This window comes from Fukomys damarensis, unplaced genomic scaffold, assembly GCF_012274545.1.
Source record: "Fukomys damarensis isolate Sample0158 unplaced genomic scaffold, DMR_v1.0_HiC HiC_scaffold_17, whole genome shotgun sequence".
In the NCBI taxonomy this organism is placed as follows: domain Eukaryota; kingdom Metazoa; phylum Chordata; class Mammalia; order Rodentia; family Bathyergidae; genus Fukomys; species Fukomys damarensis.
This window is the reverse complement of record NW_022900929.1, coordinates 58,471,998-58,490,007: the sequence shown is the minus strand read 5'-3', so window position 1 is coordinate 58,490,007 and position 18,010 is coordinate 58,471,998. Positions and strand designations below refer to the sequence as shown.

Sequence of the window (18,010 nt, the reverse complement as noted above, 5' to 3'; positions counted from 1 at the left end):
TTTAGAGAAAAAAATGTTTTGTACTGGGGATCAAACTCGGGTCCTTGCGCTTATGAGGCAGGTGCTTGAACCACTGAGCTAATCTCCAGCTCTCCCTGACTTTCTGACAGACAGTGCTTGTCCTACTTTTCTTTCAGCTATGTAGCCTACCCCAAGATCTTTCCACTAAATACTGCTTTGCCTAAGCTAGTTAAATATGAATTGAAGACCGTTGTCTAAAGTCTAGCGACTCAGTAAGATTTTTCCAATCCAAAGAAGTTGTGAAGTACTCTTTAAATATGGATTGAGTAAAATCAGCTACCTTCTCTACATAAAAAATTCAGCATGATAGTGACATTTGTTTGATTGACTGTCATAATGATTTCTCTAATTAGCATATTTTCACACCAAATTTGTGTGGTGGGTTTTTTTATTGCTGAACAATTAGATTGTCTTGATAAAAATAATTTGTATCTTATATTTTCTCTTCTTTCTTCCTATTTAGAGACATTGCCTATGCTCAGTAGTAAGCAGCAAACCTCAGGGGAACTGCATTTTCCCAGTATAAGTCCTCCTGTACATACATTACCTTCATCATATTTCATTGGGCTATAATGTTCTAGAACTTGGAATAAATAGCTATAAACCTTCATAAATCTTTTGTTGAAAGTCATCCTAAGTCTAGTAAACCTTGAGCAAGTAATATATATATATATAGATTCAGTCAAAACAATCTCTTGGAACACTTCTAAATTACTGTCAGTCAAAAATATATTATTTTTAATATTAACCATCCCATATTTGGTTTGGGAACTCTAAACTCTCCTCTTTCTTGGAACAGAGATCTTTAGGACAGAGACCAATCTACCTTATTATAAAACAAATTGGTAATCAACCATGCAACCTCATTTTTCAGCTCAAAAAGAATGATTACAGTACTGCTAAAGCTATCCTTGACAATTCCTGTAAATTAACTGGGTTCACTGGCATATTTTTTGAGAATTTAGAATAACTTATGAAATGAGACTTAATACAATGAAGGCTTCATTCCACTTACTCAACACATGGCAAGGCAATCTAATTGTTTTTTCTCTAAAGCAACAAAACAAACAGGTATTTAAATTCCTTAGAAGTAATGGGAATTATAAAAAGAGGGATCTAGAAAAGTACTAAGAGTTTTCTTTGAGTTTCATTCCATTTGTTGAACCTGCTTGAATAATCAAACTGACACCATTTCCAAGTTAAGCAGCATCCAAAGAAGAAACTTAAAAAAGATAAACAAATGGTCACTGGGTCTCCATTATGACTACTCTAAGTGCTGGACATTTCTTACGCTTACAAAGAGAAAAATAACTGAACAACGATGGAAAAACATCAAAACATAGTTAAAACTAGTTTTGTAGGGTGCTTATACAGTGGACAACATACCTAAGTGGTCCAATCCATCGCTACTCTGTGACCTGCTCGCCGATAGCATCCCATCCCTTCACCAGGTCAGCGAAACAGAATCTCAAGTCCTGCCCAGACCATAGAAATCAAAGCTGCATTTTAACAATATTCCATTTGCACATTGAAGTTTGAGAAGCATGTTTTAAGCAACTCCCTTGGCTTATAATTGAGGAAAATAAGCTCACAGAGGTTAAGTGATGTGTCGTGACCAAACAGCTAGTTAGGGAACCAGCTGGGACTCCCAGGTCTCTTAGCTCACAGGCCAATGGAATTCAGGATCCTGTAGGATTTCAGACAAGAGAGACTTAAGTGTGTGTCATTCCCTCAAATGACCATTGATTGTTCCATCATCTCCGTGCAAAGCGCACACAGAGCCTGAGTGAGCCAAATCACTCGGCCTCCTCCTGACATCCCCCGCAGGCCAGGCTCACAGCAGCCTCCTCAGGCTAACACTGCTGCTGCACCCCTCCCTGCATGGCCTCTCCCTTCCTCTGTCCTTGTTCCAGCCTTTTCCAGAGACCTGTTAAGAACCAGCCCCTCCAGCCACTCCGTGAAGCCTTTCCTAATGACTCCAACCCTCTTAAATCTCTCCCTTCTTAATTCATGTTTGCTCCCATATACTGCCTTATACATTCTAAATGGTTGCTTAATACATCCTGGCACATTTTCTGTCTTGTGCTACACATACTGGCAAACGATTATAGGATAAGAAAATAGATGTGTTTTTTTTTCTCTATTGCCATTTCAATATTTTTCTTTCCCAGATCACTTGTATTTTATCATAGTAGATGATCTCTTAACACAACACCAGAAATAACACTAAATTCTTTGCAACAAAAGGACCACGCTCTTTCCCACGCAAGGACCCTCACTCAAGTATCTCTGAGACACAGTCAATTTTTGCTTGCATACTTTCTGTACATTTTTAAATCGAACGACTTTACTTATTAGAAAATTCTAAGCTGAAATCTATTCCCCTCCATTTTCTCTTGTCTGCCTTCAATGCTATTCTCTGAGGAAATATAGAGCAGTATGAATCCACTTTCCACAGGAAAACACTACAGGTATTTGCACTAATTTAACCCATTACAACAGGGCAGGCCTGCCAGTTAGAAGCAATGAAGACCTAAGCCCATAATCCGTGTTTCCTGCCCCATACTTCTTAATGAATTTATGTTGTCAATAATTTATGTAGAACACCCGCCATGTGCTAGACTATATGTTATAGGACCAAGGAAAGATGAGAAGATCATACACATCCCTGACTCTGGAGAATGGAAACAATTTCAGGATGGACACTTGAGGACATTTTATCCTATCTCGAATTTAACCCAGACCTTCCTAAGGTGCCAAAGGGTCACCATATACTTATCCCAATGTAGTTCTAAGCTTCTTCCTGGGCAAATTGTCTCTCTTAGAGAATCCTTCCACAAAGCCTTGTAGAATTTCAACTCCAAAGTTAATGTACTCCCTGAGGACACAATCGTTTTCTGGAACACTCTCCCCATGTAGATACTAGGATTTCCGGTAAGGACATGGTTTTCCCTCCCTTCAAAACTGAAGGCTGTTCATTTTCTTATTGCTAAAACACCATAGAGGCAGGGAAGGAAGGGTTGCTATTCTTTAAGATCCCCTATGGGCTTCCAGATTTTTCAGTTTTGCATTCATTCATTCAATAAATATTGAGTACCACCTATGTCTCAGGAACATATATTAATCTAGTACACAAATAGGTATTTCAGGATAATGTAATCTAGTCACAAGAATAACTGTGAACTTGTGACAGTCCCTGACCAATGGTAACACAGAAGCAGTAACTGCTGAATGGGTGCTAAATTAGTTTAATTTCTGAGTTTGATTTGCCTTCCTAAAAGAGTAAGAACTTTGCTATCACTTTTTTATCATACTCAGGATAGAAAAAATAAAGATAGTAGAAAGGAGACAGGGAAATAATATTTTTTAAATTTTGCTTTATAAAAAATAATTTTATTGGTATATTTCAAATATACATAATAACAACATTCATCACATGGAATTTATACCTCTACATATATCTTAATTCTTCTTTTTTTTCCCATTTCCCTCCCCTGACTTCAACCCCTATTCTCCTCATTTACAAAAGCTGTGTTTGCATTTTTCTTTCTATTCCTTTTATTCCTTGTTCCTTCCTTCCTTTCCCCCTGCCCTCTCCCTAGTTCCCTTTCCCATTTGAACATTTTCTTCCTATTTCATACTATCAATTATAATTTTTGGTCCTTATATACACTTTTCATTTCTCACATCAGAGAAACAATGTTGTATTTGAATATATGTGTCCGATTTATTTCACTTAAGAGTATGGTATCAAGGTGCATCCATTTACCTAGAAATGGCTCAAGCTTATTCTTCTTTATGGAAGAACAGTACTCCACTGTATAAAAAAATCTTCATTATCAATTCATCAGTTGATGGACAATTGGGCTATTTCCAAGATTTAGCTATGACAAACTGTGCTACTATAAACATGGATTGCATATGTTGCTGTGGTATGATTCTTTTAATTGTTTCAGGAAGATTCCAAGAAGGGGAATAGGTGGGTCAAATGGAACCTCTAGTTTTAGTTTTTTGAGGATTTTCCACAGTGGTTGTACTAATCTACACTTCCACCAATAGTGGAAAAGAATTCCCTTTCCCCACAGCCCAACCAGCATTTGTTACTGGTTGATTTCTTGATAATAGCCATTCTTTCTGGAGTGAGATGAAATCTCAGAGTTGTTTTAATTTGCATTTCTCAAATGACCAGTGATGTTGAACATGTTTTCATATATTTATTTGCTGTTTCTACTTCTACATCTGTGCATTGTCTATTCATTTCAGATGCCCATTTTTTGACTGGTTCTTTAAATTTGGATGGTCTGATTTTTCTTTTTTTCCGTTCTTAATATATTCTGGATATATCTTTTGTATAAGGAACAGCTGGCAAAAATTTTTCCCGAATCTATAGGTTTCCTCTTCATTCTGTTGATGATTTCTTTCAAAACCTTTTAAATAATATGTTATTTCACTTGGTGACTCATTATGATATTTCCTGTGTGTTCAGTTTTGTTCATAAAAGCTTTGCCTGTATCAATGTCTTCAAGAGTTCTACCTATTCTCTCTTTCAGCAGATTTAGTGTTTCTGTTTTAATATTTAGATCTTGGATCCATTTCAATTTTAGTTTAGGGCATGGTGAGAGATGAGTCTAGTTTTAGTCTTTAGCACATGGAAAGCCAGTTTTTCCAGCACCATTTGTTAAAGAGGCTTTCTTCCAGTAAAGGTTTTTGGCCCCTTTGTCAAAGATAAGGTGGCTGAGTATGTTTGGAGTTGTTTCTGCATCTTCTAATCTGTTCCATTGATCCTTGAGTCTGTGTTTTGGTTTTGGTTTGGTTTGGTTTCATTTTGTTTTGCCAATACAATTCTACTTTTATCACTGTAGCTTTGTAGTATAATTTCAAGTCACGGATTGTGATGCCCCTGCCTTGTCTTTGTTGCCCAGAATCAACACTCCCAAACTCCAAAGATCCACCCAAGAAAGAAAAAACTACAGGCCAATCTCCTTAATGAACATAGATGCCAAAGTCCTCAATAAGATACTAGCAAATAGAATGCAGCAAATCATCACAAAGATTATACACCATAACCAAGTAGGATTCATCCCAGAGAAACAGGGTTGGCTCAACATAAGTAAATAAATAAATATAATATGCCATATAATAGAGCCAAGAATGAAAACCATACAATCATCTCAACAGATGCAGAAAAGCTTTTGACAAAGTCTAACACTCATTCATGATTTTAAAAAACCTACTAAAATTTGGAATAGATGGTCTTTATCTCAATCTGATAAAAGTAATCTATGACAAATCAATAGCCGACATTATACTAAGTGTACAAAAATTGAAAGCTTCCACTCTGAAGTCAGGAACAAGACAAGGATATTCACTGTTACCACTCTTATTCTGTATAGTTATGGAAACATTAGACAGAGTAATTAGACAAGAAAAACAAATAAAAGGATTATGGATAGGAAATGAAGAAGTTAAATTATAATTATTTGTGGATGGTATGATACTCTACATAGAAGACCCCAAAAATTGTACCTAAAGACTTCTATATTTAATAACCAAATTCAGTAGTAGCATAGCTCGATACAAAGTCAACACTCAAAAATCAATAGTTTTCCTGTACACAAATAACAAACTCACTGAGAGCAAAGTTAGGAAAAAAAAAAACTGCTTGCACAATAGCATCCAAAAAATGAAATACTTAGGAGTGAGGAGGAAGTAAAAGACTTTTATTGAAAACTACAGAACTTTGACAAACAGATCAAAGAGAATGTCAGAAAATGGAAAGATATCCATTGTTTGTGGGTAGGAAGAACCAATATAGCGAAAATGGTCACACTTTTAAAATTATTATACAGATTTAATGCAATCCTGATAAAAATTCTAATAGTATTCCTCCAAGAATTAGAAAAAAAAATCCTAAAATTATTTGGAACTAGACGAGACCTGAAGTGTCAAAATTGCACTTAAAAAAAAAATTGTAGCTTACAATTTTCCTTTCTAGAATACTCACTCCTAAATTCCTAAGTTTTACAAAACTATAATACTGCCTTTCCCCTGTAAAATAGGTCCTTCACCAGTAAATAGAGCCCAGGCTTTTCTCCCTTTACTATAGATTCACAAATTCAACAGATCTCTACTGCCAAGACCACATTAAAAAAAAAAAAAAAAACTCAGCCCCAAACCATAATGCACCTCTCTCTTGAGGGCCCTCTGGGGGGCTCACTTTTTCTAAGTGTGTACTACCTCTACCTAATAACTCATTTCTACACCTCTTACTGATGAGTCCTGAAAATTCTTTTACTGTGATGGGTGTCAGCAAATCTATTCTATAAGTGAGTGAGTTGAGGCCCTATCTCTTTGAAGAAACTCCTCAGACTCCATTCAAGACAATATGATTTTGAGTGGGGATAATTCTACTTTTTTTTTTGCCTTTTTTAGTCTGCTTTATTTCACACAGAATATCCTCCAGATTTATCCAAATTGTAGCATATGTTAGAATTTTATTCTCTTCTAAGATTGAACAATATTCCAGTGTATAGATATACCACATTCATCCACTCACTTGCAGCACAGTATTTTTTACTTAATTCCACAATTTAAGACTTGCAGGCAATTTAAATTCAATTTATTGAATATTTGCCAAGAGTAACTTACCAGGTTAGGGGTGAGACAATTCACAAAAGTGAATGAAACAAAGTAGCTGCTCACAAGGAATTTACAATACCCTGGGCAAAAAAATAAGTGAAACCAGTATTTGCTGAGCACTTATTATCTGCCAAATACCTTGTCCAATTACTGCATGCACTGCTCACAACTTTGTAAGGTTAATATTCCAAGAGCCACTTTCCAGTGAGAAAAATTCATGTGCAGAGTTTTTAAGTAACCACCTCAGGTGAGGGTGAGATTCAAACCCACATCTTGAATTGGATGTGTTCATTGTACTCATTCCACTGCACATGCTGCTCCCTGTGATACAAGTTAGATTTTTGAGCAGTCTGGGGGAGAAGCTACAGAAGAAGAAAAGGAAAAGAGATTATGACTCTAGGATGAAGGAACACGGGTTATGCAGGCTTTAGGTCAAGAACCTCTGGGGCCGGGGATTTGGCTCGGTGGTTCTGCCTCCTGTCTCACAAGCATAAGGGCTCGAGTTCAATCCCCAGTACCCCCACAAAAAAAGTGAAATTAAAAACAAAGAACCTCTGTGCTTGACAGAGGTGAAGGTAGAGGAAACTTCACGAGCAGAGAAAAATAAGGAAAACAGGAGAATGCTTAGGGAATGGTGGTATTGGGATGCTGGAAAAGTAGAGAGGAGAAAAGTCATCAACATAAGGCAGTGCTGGCTCAAGGGGTCTGAACGCCACTGTGTGGGCACTGGTGAGCCACTGTAGGCTAAGACAAAGACAAGATATAATCAGAGCTATGGTTAGGAAAGATCACCATGACAATAATGAATAACAAGGATAGAGCAGATGAGGGTAATTTAAAGATAGGAAAACCAACAGGGTGTTCACTGGAGATAGCAGATGAGACCACAGGCAGAATAGAAAAGAGGACATGGAGGTAAGAGATAGTAGTGGGAATGACAGACAAGGCCATTGATGCATTTGGAATAAAGTGACATTCTAGTTTACCTTGAGTATATTTTCTTGGTGTAATTACTAATAGCGCCTTTACTCTTAAAAAGGGCCCAACTTTGGACAATAACCTCTATGAACGTTAGCTATAAGCAATAAGAAAACAGAACCAAAGGTAACTGTAATACTGTAATATCCCCCCCCTTATTTCTTTCTAAGACAAGATCTTCCTATGTAGTTCAGACTGGCCTTGAGCTCACTGTGTAGCCTAGGCTTGAGTTGATCCTCCTGCCTCAGCCTCCAGAGTACTGGGATTACAGTTGTATGCCACCACGCCTGGCTGGTGACTGTAGTATTTTAGACATCAGATAGGAAGAAAGTTTATAATGCCTTTAAAAACACAAGAGGGAAATCAGGTTTGGGAGAAAGATGATGAGTTTGGATTTGGACATGCTGAATTTGCTGTTGAGGTGAGGATTTACCTGAGAGAGAGAAGCACCTTTCCTGTGGATGTACGCTGTATAACATGAAGGAAGGCATCATTGACCTCCTCCAGTTTACACCCTTCCTACATAAGGCTGCATGAGCCCCCGGTGGTAATACTGAAGTGCTGAGTGCAGGCTCTTGGGGAAAACAGGAAAGTCCCGGAGTTGGTATCTACCCCAGTACTGGCCCAGGGCAGAGATGTTCTTCAGGAGCAGCAGGTTGGCAGGGGCAGAAGCAATGCCTCCCGCAGCAAATCCCAGCACCACAATCCTGCCCTCTCATGCCAGGCTGCAGAGAGCCTCCAGGAAGACGTCTCCCACCATGTTCACTCCACCACTGCCCACTGGCTGCCCCCACGGCAGCTCACCCTGAACTGTGCGCCTCTCTGCATTGCCAGCGCGCACTTCTCATCACTTCCAGCTGCAACTGTTCCCTTGGCCTGAAGAACATTTGTTGCAAGGCCTGTGGCTCCAGCTGCTGCCGTCATTAAGGCTGGGTACAGGCCCAATGCTACAGAGACAAAATAGCAGTGCCATAATTACAGGTAAGGTAGCATCTTCTCGCAGGGGGAGCTTCTCTGGAATCTGCCACAGAGCCTTCTGGTCAGTGATACTTTCTTCAGCCATAGCGTTAAAATGGCACACACCAACGACTCCATCTCCCTCTTTCACTGTGCTGACATCAGTGCCTGTCTCCAGTAGGCTCCCAGAAAACTCCATCCCAGATGTGAAGGGAAGGTGAGGCTTTTCCTGAAACTGACCACGACAGACCAATATATCACCAAAGTTAACTCCACAGAAATGGACATCAACTCTGACCTCAAGAGGCAACACAGGGCGGGGGCCACCTCTCCAACCGCCAGCAGCTTCTTCAGCTCAGCAAAGGGCGGCGCTTTAGTGCTGGCCGTACCCTGCCTGGCTCCCCAGGCAGCCGTCAGATCCAGTCAGCTACATCCCAGGTCTTGCTGTCACTCTCTCCAATGAGCTACATCCCCCAACTCTACTTTCATAAATTCAAAAGAATGAAAAATAAATTTGTAATGCTCATAGGGATCGCTCGTTCATGTTTTAAAAATATACTTGAAAGCAAATGCTATTTTATAGATCTGTGTGTTTCTATTTTCTCCTTAATGACGCACCTCCCAATAAAGCTGGTGTTTGTACATTTTCTCTCTGCTATATTTTTTTTTCAGTACTGAGGATTGAACCCAAGGCCTTTGCACTGAGCTACATCCTCAGCCTTCAGCCTGCCCTCCTTTTTTTGAGACAAGGCCTTGCTCAGTTGCTAGTCTTCACAGATGAGGCTTGAACTTCTGATCCTCTCCTCAGCCTCCCAGAGTGCTGACAGAAGGGCCAAATATTGTGGGTGGCTTTTGTGGATGTTGGAAAACTACCTACTGGCTATACAGAGACCCTACAGAGAGACCAATTGCCAGGGTAGCACCCCACCAAGGGGTCTTCTAGCCTCACATCACTGTCCATCCTGGACATAAAAGTCCTCTGTATGGCCATGCAACATGTTTTCTGCACCTTGTTTCATATTCCATTTTCATCTCATCCTAAATCTACCTAAAGCTAGGGGACGATTCTTCCTAATTTTTTTAATGTAAAATAAATACAATTGAACTGCAAGCTTTTGTACTACCCTTATAAGAATATACAGCACTTTAAGAACAAGCTGCAATGGGCTGGCGATTTAGCTCAGTGGTTTTCCTGCCTGCCTTGCAAGCGTAAGGTCCTAAGTTTGATCCCCAGTATGAAAAAAAGAAAAAGTGCAAAATTCATTAGTGGAGTGCTATATATTGAGAAAGGAACTTTTGGCTCACCTAAGATATGACTACATAAAAACTAGCACTTGAAAAACACCTCTTAGCAACAATATCCTAAAAATCTTTGTAGCACTCACATGCCACATACACAAATATATAATTTTAAAACAGGATGTACAAAGCAGAAACATTCTGATATTTTACTAGTTGGCAGCATATAAGTGAATTTAGACTTCCAAATAGGCATTTCACATTTCTGAATGTGTGAAAATAAATGAGTTGTTCTAAAGTATTCAGCGCGCGTGCGCACACACACACACACACACACACACACACACACTTTGATCATTGGCAACTTTCTCTTGGATTACTCAGTTTTGAGTCAAGTATGTTCACCCACTCCACTTTTCACCGGTGCCATCTCTCCCTACACCCGTAACTATTTGGCATAGGGTGAAATCATGATTTAGCAAAAGGGCAAGTAGGAGGCAAAATGGAGTGCTATCTTTCCTAATTGCTATTTAAAGGAGACAATAAAAAGGATGAAACAAATTAAATTAGCAAAGAAGCAAGAGCATCCCAATGAACTGGCCAAGATAATCAACTTGGAAAATTAGCTATTAAACCTCCACACATGTTCATTTTCATAATTTTTTGTGTGCACTCATGAAATGCAGCCCCCCATTCAAACTGCTGGGAGGAAGGTGCTCTTCATTTCTCTGAGATAAGTCATTTGCAAATGGCCTTGATGAAGCTGGAAGTGAGGGTTTTTTGTTTTAATGCCCCAGTTCACCATTTCCCATCTCAGTGTTAGAGTGTTTTGATTAGACTTGGAGAAGTGCTTAAAAGAGTAGAGAAGGTGACTCAATCTAGGCATCCTGCACTTCATTATATTCTCATTTCCAATTGTGTATGCTAGACTATGGATTTTTCTTATTATTATCGCTATCTTTATGAAGTATCATCATCATTTTACATACCTGACTTTTACTGATTTGTAGACCTCCTTCCATAAGTTTTAATGAAATTTAATAATTTCTATTTCTAATCTTTTCTTTCTCATCATGCCATATAGTGCAATGTTAGTCCTTATAAACTATCTTCAACCTTCGAAGCAGCTGACTCATTACTCTTGGAAATCATTGAAAAGATCATAAGCATTGATAAAATCTTTGGAGAAGAAATACCCACACTTACTTCTCCATAATAATCCTAATTTGATCATCTGTGGGCTATTCATAGGTGCAAAGTAAATAGCTAAATGAATCTATTTAAGAGTCTCCTTTCCTATTTCCTTTCTACCATAATTTTCTAAGTCATACTTGTTACACAGAGCAAGACAGGAAATGCAGTCCATATTTAGATCATAAAAAATGTAATAGGACAAGAAGCAATGAATTTGGATGGTTCAAAATCAAAGAATATGAGAGCCACTGTCCTGAACATTAGCTCTTTGGATAAGAATGTTCTAGTTGAAGACTAAAAACATATAGTTTCATGATAGATTATTAGTGTGGGCAACTCTTCTTTTTCTTGAATTAAGTTCATGGAACCACTTTTAATCAAATATACGGTTATATCCTTAGAGAAAATTGTTTCTATAACCTTTTCCTCCATGTGTGAACAAGCTTCATTTCTTCACTCAGAGAAAGACTAAATACTCTGAGAACTCTCAGACTAGAAATCCAGAGGATACCACATGTGCTATGGGACAGATTAACACTATGGTTTTATAGGCTCTAGATCACAGGTCATAGTAAGAAGCCAAGCATGCCAGGTTATCTAGAATGCCAATGTTCAAGCTAAGTGGTACTCTACATATTAATTCTTATTTATTTTTCATCAATTCTGAGGGAAAAATGAAGAAATTCTAAATCAAAATGAATAGATGGTACTTCAGGACACTGCTATTACTGTTAATTTTAGCTAAATAAGAAACACCTATGCAATAATAAAATACATTTTCTCTAGAAAGACAGAGAGATCTTCGAGATAAATAGGCTTTCATCGATACACATCCTCACAATTGTTGATTAACTATACATTTAAAATTTCTGTATCAGAATGTAAATGTCCCTGGTTTACAACTGTTGTAAAACATCTAAAATAAAAGCCACATATGAGACCAGCATCAGGTGTATTTTTGATTCGTTAGGTGACAGTACATTAAATTCTCCAGAAGAAAAACATCTGGTAGTAAGTTAGATTGTTGGTGTATTATTTTAGATACATTCAGACTATTTTATAGCTTAAGTTTCACTCCCTAAATATCTCCTGAGTAACTGCTATTTCTGAGAGTGCTATATTTATTCTGGGGATAAAATAGAATGGATGGCTTATACATAACCTCCACTGCTACAGAACCCACAGATAACGGAGTTTGATGACAGACAAGAAAACATTGCTCTGCAACTTGAGGAATGAAAGTCTTATGCTGTAAAAGACAAAATAGAATATTTGCACCATCAAACAGCTTTGCCCCCTTTGTTATAGCTGATTCTTTATTGTTTGTTAAATCTTATGGTTGTCTTAGAGCAAAAGGAAAAATAACTAAGAAATGTATGTAGTAGAATCCCAACCCTGTTTTCGGTGTTTCAGATTTTAAAATACTACATCCTTCTCTGCAGGAATCACATACCTTAAGAGTTGAGAAAAACATATTTTTTAAAAAGTTAGATTTAAATTAAAATTAACCTGATAGGGGAAGAGAGCTAAAGATAGCTCTGAGAAACACGGTAATGTAAGTCACAGATTAAACAGGTTTTAGTTATTTATTCTGAATGTCTATGGTAGATAAAGATAGAAGTAGATGCCTACTTGAATCTGAGTGATCTCTGCTACTATTCTGACAAACAGAATATGGAGAAATAATACTGTGTTTGTTTTCCAGGTCTAGACCTTAAGAAACTGGTAGCTTCTCCATCCTGTCTCCTGGAACACTCACTCTTGGAATCCAGCCACCATCTTGTGAGGAAGCTTACACATCCTGGTAGAAGGGCCTTGTGGAGAAGAACCACCAGTCGAACTCCCACCCAGCATCCATACGAAATGTCCTGCCCTGTGAATCACACAGGAAGTGAATCCCCAAGCTCCAGTCCACTCAGCTGATGCCAAGTAGAACAAATGCAAGCTGCCTAGATCAGTTTTAAGATCTGTGATTCTTTTGGAGAAGGGTGCAGTATTTTAAAATATAAAACCCCCAAAACAGAGTTGAGGTTCTATATACACTTCTCAGTTATTTTTCCTTTTTCTCTAAGACAAACATAAGATTTACAAACAATAAAGAATTAGCTACAACCCAGAAGAACAAAAGGGACTAAGTTACTTGAATTCCTGGCTCACAAAATTGTGGGTAAAATAAAATTGTTTGAGGGGTGGATAGACTGTTACACAGTAATAAATCATTGGAACAGAAACTGAGTATGATTAATACTATTCTTGTGTGTAAGAGGTTTTTTTTTTAAATTGAGTTTATTGGTACATTCTAGGTATATAGTACAGTTACATTCATCATTGGGACCTTGTACCTTTACATGACAGGTCTTGGTTCTCATTTTTCCCCCTTGTCCCTGCCCTCCCTTCACCTCCTCCTCCCCTCCCCATTTACAAACACTTTATTTCCATTTTTTCACTCTCTCATATTTTTTTCTTTTCCCTTATTACTTTTCCTCTACCCTTCCCGCTTTCTGTGTAATAGGTTTAAAGCACAGATTCTAGAGTCAAATTTCCTGGAATCCAGCTGTGTAAACTTGGATAATTCAATTTCCTTGTATCTCAGATTCTTCTTCTATAAAATTAGGTTAATTATTATAACCTAAGATTTTTGAAAGAATTGAGACAATTCCCTTAACACTAGAAAGTGTCTAGTACATAGCTAATATCATGGGTAATTCACATTATCATTCAGGCAAATGTGCTGAAAAATTGAGAACAACTGATTTTAAACAGACTTACAGAGTGCATCTGTTCAAAACTTCAGAGCTTGCCTGTGTACCTATCAGATTCTTCAGTTTTACTTGCTCAGCTTCCCATATAAAATCATGAACATTTCAATAACTGTTGCCTTCAGGGTTAATTTGGTGCTATACTAAGCTCTTACATCTCATGTACTGTGAAAATATTGTTTCAAGGAATGGTCTGCCCATCAAAATCATGTATCTCAATTGTGTTAAGTATATAATGACTTTCCATGTTGGCAAGATAAATCCAGGGTTAATTGAATGTGAGTATTTGAGATTTTTTTCTGGCTCTGTGAATTTAAACATTCCTTCCACTTGGTTTTTTCCCCTACTTTCAGTTAGAAACAGTATCACAGCAAGTAGATCCACAAGATAAATTTGCTAATAGCAGTTTCAAAACTTCTGAATTATTCAAAATTAGCAAGCATTCCATCCTTATCGCTATTTTAATTATTATTTATCTTACTCCTAGATGTTACCTAATTCTGCACAACTCACTCAAATAATTTATAGTTTGTTTTCGAGTCTAACATTAATTTTATGCAGTTCTGCTAGTTATATCCTGTGAGAGCTTTCAGAGAGGAAAGTCAAAGGAAAAAGAGCAAAGTAAAAAACCACCACCATGATTGCAAATTGAGGTCTGAATAATAAACTAGTCTTATTAATGTCTTTAATCCAAAGACAAGTCATTTTCCTGTGAGTGAGACATGTATATGTAGAAACATATCCCAAGTACAGTAGATAATATCAGGAACTCAGAATAGTGTCGCATACCAACCTATAACAATCTCTTGACGGATCATGAATGATATCACTTAAAATATTTTAATTTGTGCATCAGGTTCTTCTAATTGGAAAAATTCCCTGAATACTTGTGCAAAATGAAGGCAAAGAACACTATAAACTGAAATGCAATGAAAGGAATTTATTTCCAAGCTACATCTTAAAATCATGTTTTGCATGTTGCTGCAAAAAATGTGTTCTTGATTAGGCTTTATTGATAGGCAGAATGTTGATCATATTTCTAGTTCCTCAAATCTTTGGGACTCTAGAAGTCAAATTCTGAGCTATATAGAATAGATCAGCACAATTTCCTCTCCCCACCCTTTCAAAAACAATGCCCAACCAGGACAGAACTGACAGCATACAGGAGAACTTAGAGTTACCAGAGTGGTCTCTGAACATAAGGGCAAAACTTTTTTATAAACAGATGTTTCTTAAAAAGTCATAGAGCAGAATAATGTTATAAATTCTTAATAAGAGATTGGCCAATGCCAGTAACAAAGAAGAAAATAATAAAAGGAAGAAAGGCTCAAAATCAGCACATTTGGGGACCGGAGCTGGAAGAAATTCCTGATGGAACTGCGTCCTGTGCAAACAAAATTGCTTCTGGCAGCAACTGTGTCAGAGCTGCTGCCCCTGAATTTGCAGATTTCTTATAGAAGTGAAAACCAGAATGCCGGGGATCAGTCCCCTGTTCCACCACTGGCCAAGTGCATGATCTAGAAATGGCATTAAATAATCATTTGTTTCCTGGGATGTACATGAAGAGCAATTACCATACGGCCCCCTACTTGTCCTACTAAAATCCAAAATATAAAAATCTTTTCAAATCTACACAACTTGTAAATGAAATGATAATTTCAAGGTTATAGTTTTTGTCATTCCCACTCTAAAAGCTCACCCAAGGGGAAGCCCTCCTGAGTACTAGGCCACGCCCTTTTTAAACTGCTGATTCCTTGGTATCCTGTTGGTGCTGCTTCCTACATTGCAGGCAGGCTCAAAACCTCCACAGAATCAGAGAATGTCACCAATTTTTTTGTTGGTTTGTTTTCATTGTTATCTGCCACTCTCACCTACAGATCTCTTAGCAGCCCCTTCTCTATGGCTCCCCATCCCTTGGGGCTACATTGTTGTCATCAGATTATCTCCAACCACACAGTTCCCCAAACACATAGTTCCCCAGCAAACATTAAGTCTAACAAAAACATTACCGAAAGATATTAAAAGGTGAGCCTGCATGTTTTACGTTTCCTCTAGAGTCTTATTCTTGGTAATTTACATAACTGCTTCAGAATACTCAACATGCATTTTAAATGTCACCATTTGCAAGGATTATTTGTATATTGCTCTTAATTAACTTCAACTTCAAAACCTGGTTGGTCAGAATCAGGGTTTTGTGCATCATATCTCCTGGTCTCACTAGCACTGGTTTAATTAGGCTCCCAGCTTGCTTTCACCTAGATCAAAAGCCGGAAGCAGGGACTTGAGGAGGATTATCATAATAAATAAAATGTGCTCCCTTGTTCTTTGGTTTCTCATTCCATGTGGGGTTTTTTGGTTCATACTGCAGTAATAATAAATACATAATACATCTATTCTATGTATGATAATATATCCAGGGTGCTGCAGACACTTAAATATGAAACCAACAGCAATGTTATTTAAAAACTGAACCTAGTTTCAGGCTCAACATTTTGCCTGAAGGTAATGAAGAATAACTTGCACTGTTTTTAATGGCCTACACTCTGAGAAATTATCAAGAGAGGAATGTTGTTAGAACCATTTCTTCAAAAAGTTGTAGTCTTATTAATCTTAAAACTGACAAAGAAATCACAAGGTAAAACCATCTATAATCAGAATAGGCAGAGACATGTGAGGAATCTTAGATTCATAGAAAAATGAAAGTATTAGTCAAACATTAGCTAGAAGAAACTTCATGCATATAATTCAATCCTTTAATGTTGATTTGAAATGTTTTCAAATGACAATAAAGTCTACTGTATAAATAAATAAAAGTTTGTTTCATTCCCTTGTGACCCTTCAGCTAACTCGCTCTCTTTCCATGGGCAGCCAGTGCTGAGGATTTGGTATGCAAATGTTTTGACAATATTCTAGTACTAGTACATGTGTTGATTATAGATATAATGCTTATTGATATAACCATGTCAATTATATCTATGGGAGTATACTCATACATTCGTTTAAGGATTTTCCTTTGGATGCATATTCAGATTGTTGAATTTTCTGTCTCATACATCTTTGGGCACATGTTGAAATACTCCTGCATTACATATTCTCAGGGATAAAATTGCTAGTTCAAAGGATATATATATGTACATTTTCATTTTGATATCTAAAGCCAAATTTTCTTCTCAAAAAATGACTAAGGAAATTAAGCTCTCACTATGTATGAAAATGAATATTTCCCTAAACTCATCCAGATTGGACACTGTGTCATCCTTTCCTATTTTCTAAAACAATTATGAGTATTCTTTGTTCCATAATTTCAGTACGATCTTGGAAAGGCGCACAAGTAAAATATGCACTAAGTCCTCTATCTTTCACTAAAGCAAGCACCAAGTAAAACTGAATGATATCAGAATATTGAAAAAATCCTGAGAACAAATCAAACCCTTATACATATACAGAAGTGTGCAATATTTAATTTTTGTAGAAGACTGATTTAATTTTTTGTGAGGGGGGATACAGGAATCAAACTGCCACTGAGCTAAATCCCTGGCCCTTGATTTAAATATTTTTTCAGCACCAGGAATCGAAACCAAGAAGTGCTAAACTTTATCTCTGGCCTTTTTTAACTTTTAAAATTTCAGACATGGCCCAGGCTAGCTTCAAATTTGCAATGCTCTGGCCCTAACCAAATTATCTAGTATTACCTAGTCAGGCATCACCATAGCTGCCTGCTTTAATTTTTTTTTTTAAGACAGGTCTCACTATGTAGTTTAGGCTAGCCTTGAACTCACAACAATCCTCATGCCTCAACCTCCCAAAGTGCTGAGGTTATAAGCATGCACTACTACACCTGGCTCAAAATGTTTAAATTTCTTCTGTGACAGATAAGGCTTCAGCACCTTCCTAAGAATATAGTTTGTCTTTTTAGAGGTAGCCCAAATCAAATTTCACCTAGATTACCTATGTTTCACTCCTAATTATTTGTTTTAAGTTTTAAACACTCGGTCTTCTAAAACTTGTAATGGGGGAAAAAAAGGAGAGAGAAAAAACTACCAGACTCACAGAGCCACATCTTTTGGATTGGGACAGAAAATTTTTAAAAAGAAATAACAGGAAAAAAAATGCAAAAGAAGAAAGAATTTTCAGAGTCTCCTGAAGTAGGTCTTGTAAGAACGGTTAGAATGGTAGAGAATACCAGTGTAACCACAAAAAGAGCAGTTATTTCAAAGTACAAA

The 18,010-nt window shown here is 37.3% G+C and overlaps 1 pseudogene; it reads right to left on the bottom strand.

Moving 5' to 3' along the window:
• Positions 1–8,064: 8,064 nt before the first annotated feature.
• Positions 8,065–8,809, bottom strand: LOC104868712 (annotated as a pseudogene).
• Positions 8,810–18,010: the final 9,201 nt, after the last annotated feature.